The sequence below is a fragment of the Quercus robur genome, chromosome 5 (genome assembly GCF_932294415.1).
Source record: "Quercus robur chromosome 5, dhQueRobu3.1, whole genome shotgun sequence".
Lineage (NCBI taxonomy): Eukaryota > Viridiplantae > Streptophyta > Magnoliopsida > Fagales > Fagaceae > Quercus > Quercus robur.
Window position 1 is genome coordinate 58,940,768 of NC_065538.1, and position 9,088 is coordinate 58,949,855.

Genomic DNA, 9,088 nt, shown 5'->3' on the forward strand with positions numbered 1-9,088 from the left:
AAGAGTGAGCAGATGGAACCCTTCGTTGTGCGAGAGAGTATGCTTAATGATGGTCACCGGTGTGGTGCCTGCCACAACGTCTCCGATGCCAAAGTTAGAATGGTAAATAGAAATCAAGAATCAGAATATGTTCTCAAGATGTCAGTATGTGTTTGTGTATCTCGTACTTTCTGTTGACTGTGTGAGAGCTTTATACCTGCGGCCTTGGGGGCTAGCCGTTGGGGTGGTTAATGCTTTCTCAAGTAACGCCCCTGGTCCAATAATGAGACTTTTAAGAGGTTCCCAACGGTCTGCTGGGTTGATTTCGTAACAACTAAGTTCATTGATTTATTGCATTGAATGACTCCCTGCCTTCGTCAGTGATGATAACTTTCTTCGTTGTTCCTGATGACTTCGTCAAGGATGCTTCCTTCGTCATTAATGTTATTTCGTCCTTGGGATGTAGCATCGTCATTCCCATCATAAATCATAATCTTCATCCTCATCATAATTTACTAGATAAATCCTCATCCTAATCTACTGCAAAATATTATTCAAATTCAAACTTCTTCAATCGTTGCATAATTATTTGCCATGTGACCTTGGGACACAACCGACAAAGAGAGCATTAGGGTTTTGAACTTTGGTGGCATGACATAGGATCTCTCTCTCTCTCTCTCTCTCCTCTCTCTCCCTCTCTCTCTCTCTCTCTCTCTCTCTCTCTCTCTCTCCTCTCTCTCTCTCTCTCTCTCCTCTCTCTCTCTCTCTCTCTCTCCTCTCTCTCTCTCTCTCTCTCTCATTAATGTCAAAGACGCCTCATTAAGAATAGAAAAAAAATCTCCAACTTGCCTTGCCCCACCCCCGGCCAATCTCAGTTCAACCTCACATGGGTTTTCCCTACCCAAAAATGAGACAAGACGAGAATGAAGCACCTGATCTAACCCTATCTCGCTCATTGCCAACACTAGGGTGCACTTTAATTTTTTGGACCAACTCAAATTTTGGAGACTCAATTTCAAATATATATATATATATATATGGAAAAAAAAAATCCAACCAAAAATATTATTTGTGGGCCATGCCCGCAACCCAACCTTTAACTCAAAAGGTGATTCTGCCCCTGACTTGAAAGAACAAATAGACCCGTATGACGAATAATTGCATATATGTAACTTCTATATTTGACCCCAACTTTCGGAAAATTGTGAACCTTGCCGGCCCCCCACCGACGATGCTTGATTTGATTTCAGGACAAGTTGCAAGTTACTTATCCACAAACTAAATCATTGATTGTATTTTCTCCGAGCATGTCTATTCATACCTACTCGTTAAATCATTTTAGCTAAAACATGTTCATTTTGTACTTTTGAGATTTGGAAACTTAGATCACCAGAATCCAACAAAAAATACAGGCAGAATCCAACAAAAAATATAGGAATTTTTGTCCTGGGAATCCCCTTCCCCCCTCCCCCTCCCCCCGGCGGCTAATATTGCCAAAATTGTCCTGGAAATCCAACAAAAACTACAGCCAAAATTGTCTTGGAAGTTGGAAATCCAACAAAAACTACAGCAATTCATAATAGCATAATTATAACTATGCCACGTGAAGTGACAAGGGAATTGGTTTACAGTTTGCACACTTTTTGGCTACTATGCCAAAAATGTTGATCATTTTGTAACTTAGATAAAGGAAAATTATAATATACTTGAGTTCATTTTGACTCAAAATGTATTAAAATTTTCTTCTTCTTAATGAAAGTTATGGTAGATCTACATCGTCCTATTCTGATGACTTGATAATCGGCGAATTATCAAGTCATTAGAATCCAACAAAAACTTCTAAAAACCCCCCCCCCCCCCCCCACAACGGCTAATATTGCCAAAATTGTCCTAGGAATCCAACAAAAATTACCGGGAATTCATGATGGCACAACTATGCCACATGAAGCAACAAGGGAATCAGTTACCGGGAATTCTCCTTTTCTTAATGAAAGTTATAATCTTCTTATTAAAAAAAATTATTCTAACAAAAAAAATTTGTGTCAATTTATATGTTCTAACTCTTTAGTACGGCAGCAAAGTTGTGCCTAACATATCTTTTTCTTTGCAAACTCATATAAGCAATCAAGTAAAGTTTTCCACTAGTAAAAAATTGTGAGTTTCAATTAGCTAAACTAGTAAAATTTCTTGTCGTTGAATAAGAGATTTAATATTTAAATTCCGTTTACACAAAAAATTGATTGGTGTCTTGACTTGATGGTAAGAGCATGGTTATGTGTGTGTGTGGGGGGGGAGGGTGCGCAATTCTTTTAACATTTGGCTCGCTATAGTTTCTATTTTTTTTTTAATAGATATTCTACTTCAATTGAATTCCATTATGGAATTTCCAATAAGTTTAATATTTAATTTTCAATTATCCAAAAATATATATAATTTTCAAATGAGATACTTTTAATAAAAATTGATTTTTTTTTTAAAGAAATAAAATACAATCTCAACACCAACAAATTGAAAATGAAATAAAACATAATTTTTTTAAAAAAATGAAAAAGAAAACAGAAGACAAACTAATCATTCACAAAACAATTACTACTTAATTTTACTTGACTAAACTAGTGTTTTGACTTCTGTGCGCTAGCTCTTGCTTATTGAGGTTGAAAGATTAAGAGGAATCATCATTATCATCATCATCATCATAAGATATCATAGTTACAAGGGACTTTTCTTTTCTTTTTCTTTTTCTTTTTTATTTTTTTATTTTTTTTATTTTTTTATTTTTTTGTGGTAGAATGGATTCAACATAAAGAACACCTAAGTACTGGCTTTAGCTTTTCTCCAAAAAAAAAAAGTGCTGGCTTTATCTACCGACATATAAAGTCTGCTTTGGTATAGACCCAAATTGTCAGAGATCATAAGGGGTACAATTTCTGTGAGAGGCCTGGAATCTAACAAAACAAAATGGAAAGATGACTAGGCTCCCAATCTAACTAGGGCATAGGAGTTACAAAGGACATTTCATTTGTTTTGGTCTTGCATGTATAATATTTTGTGGCCGTCGGCAGATAATACTTTTTTTTGAACACGTGAATATGGCAGAGTTCAGAAACAAGTCAAACAGGAAATAGATTCAATGAGCTTTTCTAGGACTACACATTTAGGCACATACTTCTCACAACTTGTTTGAGCATCAATTGATGATTGGATTACATAATATACACATGGGTCTACTACTTAAAGCACTCTAATCACTAGTTGACACTCAAACAAATTGTGGCAAATTGTGTTCCTAGACTTTTTAATCAATTACATCACTTTTATTGAACACTAATCAAAATATATCATTTTTAACTGTTGTGAAAAAAAAAATATGTATACTTTTTTTGTCACTAAACTTCTCGCTAACATATACTCACCGTAATCTATTTTCATTATAAAATTAAAACTAAACTTCGCGTGCTTATGATTAAAACTAGTTGGCAATTCGTGCAATGCACCAAAAAAAAAAAAAAAGTAACATAATATAATTATTTCACTTTTTAATTTTTTTTTATCTAAATATGAAATTTGATCATTATAATAGTTATTAATATTTACTTATTTACTATGACTATTATTTAATATAAAAAGAATAATATTATAATATCAGTCATTTATAATGATTGTGTTTGTATATAGAACTATGTATTCTAACTTTTAAAGAACATATGATGAGCCAAGGTTTTAAAGGAAAATTCAAATATAAAATAGAATTTAAATTAAATTAAAATTATGTGAGAAATATGACGTGTAAAATTTTGAAACTTCAAAAATTTTATATAGTAAAATATTAAAAGTTCAACAAAAATAACTGTTTATATACTATAAATATGCTAGATGTTTCTTTTCCAATTTTTACCTTTATTTATTTCTCTCCTGCAGGGATTTTATGAAGTAAGAGTGTAAAACGCAATTCCACAGCTATTCAAGAAAGAAGAGAAAGAAAAGAAATAGATACCTATTAGTGAGTCTATAATCCATAAGTGTATATTTCCAAGTAATATTTTTTTGCTAATTACTTGCAAGAAATCTTTTTTTTGAAGTGAAGACTGAACTTGCAGTTTTTGGACAACCTACGATAAAAGGTAGGTGGGGACTTTTTGTTCCCTCCACCCGACCTCTCTCTCTCTCTCTCTCGCAGACACACACAATGAACCTAAGTTGTAACTTTCATTGCACCTAAATATAGAATACCTTTTACAAAGTTATGGCCAATATCGATTCTCCGGCAAAATAAGAATTATACAATATTTATTAAAATAGAGAAAGGAGCTCTAATATTTCGTTGTCATGATTTCTTTTGATGGGCAGCATGTCCAAGTTATTTTCATATGACTCACGTTTGTTGGTTAGAGACTTAGAGTATGGTCTTGCTGTGGAAAAGATTGCACCGTCAAGAGAAAATTGCTTATATGACAAGTCAAAAATAATGAGAATCTTCGCTAGTATTAGAGGACAAATATTTTCCTATACATCAACTTTAAGGCTCATTGATTTAAAAAAAATATATTATATTTTTTATATAATAAAAATCTATTAACTTTAACGAAACATATAAGATTTTTTTTTCTTGTCAACATTATGAAAAATATTTTCAACAAATAAATTTTTATATGAAATATTATTTTTTTCAAAAAAAAATATGAAATTTGGTTTTTAAAAATAGGTGGGGGTGGGGGAATTGTCTAGATTGGGTGCAGTCTAGGACCACCTTTTGCTCCGCCCCTGGTAATAATAGTAGAAATTAACTAAAACAGCATTGTAAATGTAACCCTTGTAAGTTATTAAGACTTTTATTTATACTATCTAAAAGAAAAACTTTTATTCATTATGTTGTTTTAGTGTTATTATTTACATTTATTGTCATGTCAGTTTATGCTTTATTTTTGTAATAAAATCGATGGTAATTTTTGGATTTTTAAAAAAAAAACTTTTGCTGACATTTTCCCACAATTTTGTTCCTTATTTTCCCACAACAATGTTCCTTATGTTTCCTGCTCGAAACTTCCATGAAACCAATTATTATAGGATTTTGCTTCTTCCATATATTTTTTTTTTCTTAGAAAATATATAATTTCCAATAGGAACATAAACAATATAGGATTTTGCTTCTGTTTGAAAAGTATTCCAAAGCTATTATTTTAATATTGAACAGAATTTACATCATCAACTAGGTCTATGATGTTTCTTCTTCCGGCCAAATCTCATTTGAATCTTCGGGAAAATTGTGGTAAACATCTATGTGGGCCCATGATAGCATAGTTGATTTAGTTTTTAGAAGGAAATGCATATATAGTTTATTAGAAATATGTAAACATCTATATCATGCTGTCCAATGACGATTTACGTGATGCAGCATAGTCACAATTGAGTGATGTCTCTTCGGGAACCCAATTTTTTCATCTTTGATTCTTATGTCAACGCCAAGCGCTAATTCCTGCTTTGACCCTTGTTCAATTGGTTGGATGCCACTTCAAAAAATAAAGATTCTTTACTTACCTACCGTTGGTGGGTATTTCATGTTTGGGTAAAGCCTGTTGCATGCACCAATTTGCACTAACTTCCAAATACGCCGATAAAAAACAACTATCGTTTAAAAGTGTTCTAAAAACATGTATTTAAAGTACTCATAATGCAAAAAATGTATTTGGTATTGTAGGAGGACTTTCGTCTCGGCTCCTAATCAGGTATTGTTCGCTTTGGGATGGGTAAGGATTGACCTACGTCCCATCCGCACGAATTTGCTCAATCTCACATCGGGGAGAGACGCCTCCCACTCATGCTTTATAAGCCTTTAACCTAAGGATGAATGTACCACTACTACACATGAGGACTTTCGTCTCGACCCCCAATCAGGTATTGTTTGCTTTGGGATGGGTAAGGACCAACCTACGTCCCATCCGCATGAATTTGCTCAATCCCACATCGGGGATAAACGCCTCCCACTCATGCTTTATAAGTCTTTGGCCTAAGGATGAGTGTACCACTACTACACGCCTTTTTTGTGGGAGGACTTTCGTCTCGGCCCCCAATCAGGTATTGTTCGCTTTGGGATGGGCAAGGATCGACCTACGTCCCACTCACACGAATTTGCTCAATCCCACATCGGGGAGAAACGCCTCCCACTCATGCCTTATAAGTCTTTGGCCTAAGGATGAGTGTACCACTACTACACATGACGCCTTTTGGGGTTTAAGGGGAAACCCCCACCTTCCCCCTTCATAGGTTCATGTGTGAACCGAAGGAGTGCACTACCACTACTACACATGTGTACTAGAGCAAGTCTTAAAAACTGCTAGCGCATGTTGTGGTAGTGCACTCCTTCGAGTCACACATGAACCTATGAAGGGGGAAGGTGGGGGGTTTCCCCTTAAACCCCAAAAGCCGCCTTTTTGTGGGAGGACTTTCGTCTCGGCTCCCAAGTAGGTATTATTCGCTTTGGGATGGGCAAGGATCAACCTATGTCCCACCCGCACGAATTTGCTTAATCCCACATCGGGGAGAGACGCCTCCCACTCATGGCTTATAAGCCTTTGGCCTAAGGATGAGTGTACCACTAGAGACGTCTCCCACTTATACCTTATAAGCCTTTGGCCTAAGGTACTATATTTTTAATAACGTATTTTTAAAAGTGAAAAAACATAATTGTGTGTTTAGTATAAATGTGTTTATTTTTTTTTTTTATTAAAGTGATGACATGTAGTCTAATCAGTGAGACTTATAGTTTTTAAAATATTTACAAAAGTGCCATTGAACAATGTATTTTAAAAACTAAAAACTAGTAAGAGAATTTTTTTAGATTCAATATTTAAACACCATAAAATAAGAAACGTAACTCAAACACTCCTAAAAAACACTCTTACCAAACATATTATTTTTTTTTTGGGCTCACAATTTTTAGTGTTTAAATATTGAAAACTGTTGTTTGAGTTACATTACCAAACAAGCTCTGTCAGTTAGAGAAGCATCATAGTTCTCTCAATTAATAGAAATTTTTTCTTATAAAATTATTTTATATATAGAGTTCTTCTCTTACAAAATACAAGTCTTATAGGTACGTAGATTGTGGAGTCCACAAATATGAGTTGGACAATTTATGAGATGGTCTCATGAAATACTTTTTCGAACTAATTATGAATGAAGAATTTTAGTTAATATTGATGCTCATATTCATACGATTAAAGTATTTTTTACTATTATCGTGCACCCTTGGCATAATGGTCACTCCACAAAAAATACAAGTTCTTGTGAAGTGAGGGAAGAAAGAGATAGGATTCAATTTTCCAGAATGAGCTTTACACATATTATACACTTAAATTAGACTAGAGTAAGATTTTCATTTCAGATAAAAATAAAATAAAAAACATTTTCTACAAAAATATAATAAACAGTTCTCATATAATTTTCGATTTAACAACTAAGATTTTGCATGGTCTTTTGTGCTAGCATGATTGTCTTGAAACTAGGAAAACTCTAGGATCTCACGACTAGGGAAGCTTATTGTAAACTTTATTAAGATATTCAGAGAACCGCAATGGCTCAATTCGATAAATCATAGTCATACAAAAGAGATACAGTGGTAGAGTTTTAAAGGACAAAGCTGTACTATTTGGCTCATTGTAATTTGTAGTGACGTTATTATATGACAGACCTTGTCATTTTCGAGAATGCATTTCCACCCCCCCTTTTTTTAACAATAAAAAGCAACCATTTTAAGATCCAATTAGTAGGACATGCGTGAATACTGAGGATGTTTCATTATCACTTATATAATTATATTATATGAAAAGTGAACGATGAGAATTTATCCTTGACATAATCATTTTCTTTACCGATATGAGACAGTATTGTTTTATAATTAAAGCATATATAGTATCATCAACCCACCTACGGTATACCGTTATTTTATAGAGTTATGTAACTTTCCCAATCTATAGACCACTTTAGGTACTTGAATTTTAAATTGCGCTCATGGTCAAAGATTAAAACATAAACAATTGGTTGCATAGCATTTACATATGATTTTGTAAAATTCAATTTTACAATAATTTCTTTTCTATTTTAACCACAGTTTACATCCCACTTTTATTTTATACTGCATCCTATAATAATTTATACATATATATATATATATATATATTTTTTTTTTTTTTTATATATTTCCTACACTTCTCCCAATATCAACTATCAAACGAACCAAGCGACCACTCACAATCATGCCTATGTGATCAGTCACCCATGCCAAATCAGCCACCACAACACCATGTCCAACAACATCAATCAGCCACCCACCTCTAGACCGTAACGCCACTCTAGCACCGCCCTGCCCCAGGGACTCCCCACAACCAATACAAAAGAGAGAGAGAGAGAGAGAGAGAGAGAGAGAGTTTAAAACAAAATAAAAAAAGATAACATTTTTAGTGATTGTTTCACACATGTATGTGTATACACAAAATTTATAACTAAAAACATAGGTTCCACTCACGATTTCAAGTTTTAAATCTTTACGTTTATAATTATAAATCACATGTATGTCGTGTAATTAATAAATTTTAGCCTAGCTTTTAGCAATGGTTTAAAGAGCCAAATGTGAACACTCTTAACGTCCATTATTTCAACAATGTCATTTTACCATGTTGCTCACTAGTCCAAACCTACAGTATGTTTTTGTGGGGGGCAAACGAGTACAGCACTAGATCTTCTTTATTACATTGGGCGACAAACATCGGAGTTTAAAAAAGGCAAACTAAAAAAGTGATGAATATGACATACTTTCCCACCGCAATTCATGTCTCAAGACCTCATGTTGTGGGTTTGAAGTTTGAACTCCATAATTCGCAGCCTTTGGTTTGTTTTTCAACCTGATATCACACTTCATTTCCGTAATCGAACATTGCAGTGGCATGTTCATATTATTATAAAAAAAAATTTTGCTACGAGAATAGATAGAAAGACCCGTATATAAGTTTGAAGCAGAAATCGTATTTGGAATTCCACAAAAGTAAACAAAAAATATATATAGATCCAGTTTATTGTACATGTAGATTTTTTTTTTTTTTTTTGAAAGCTGAAG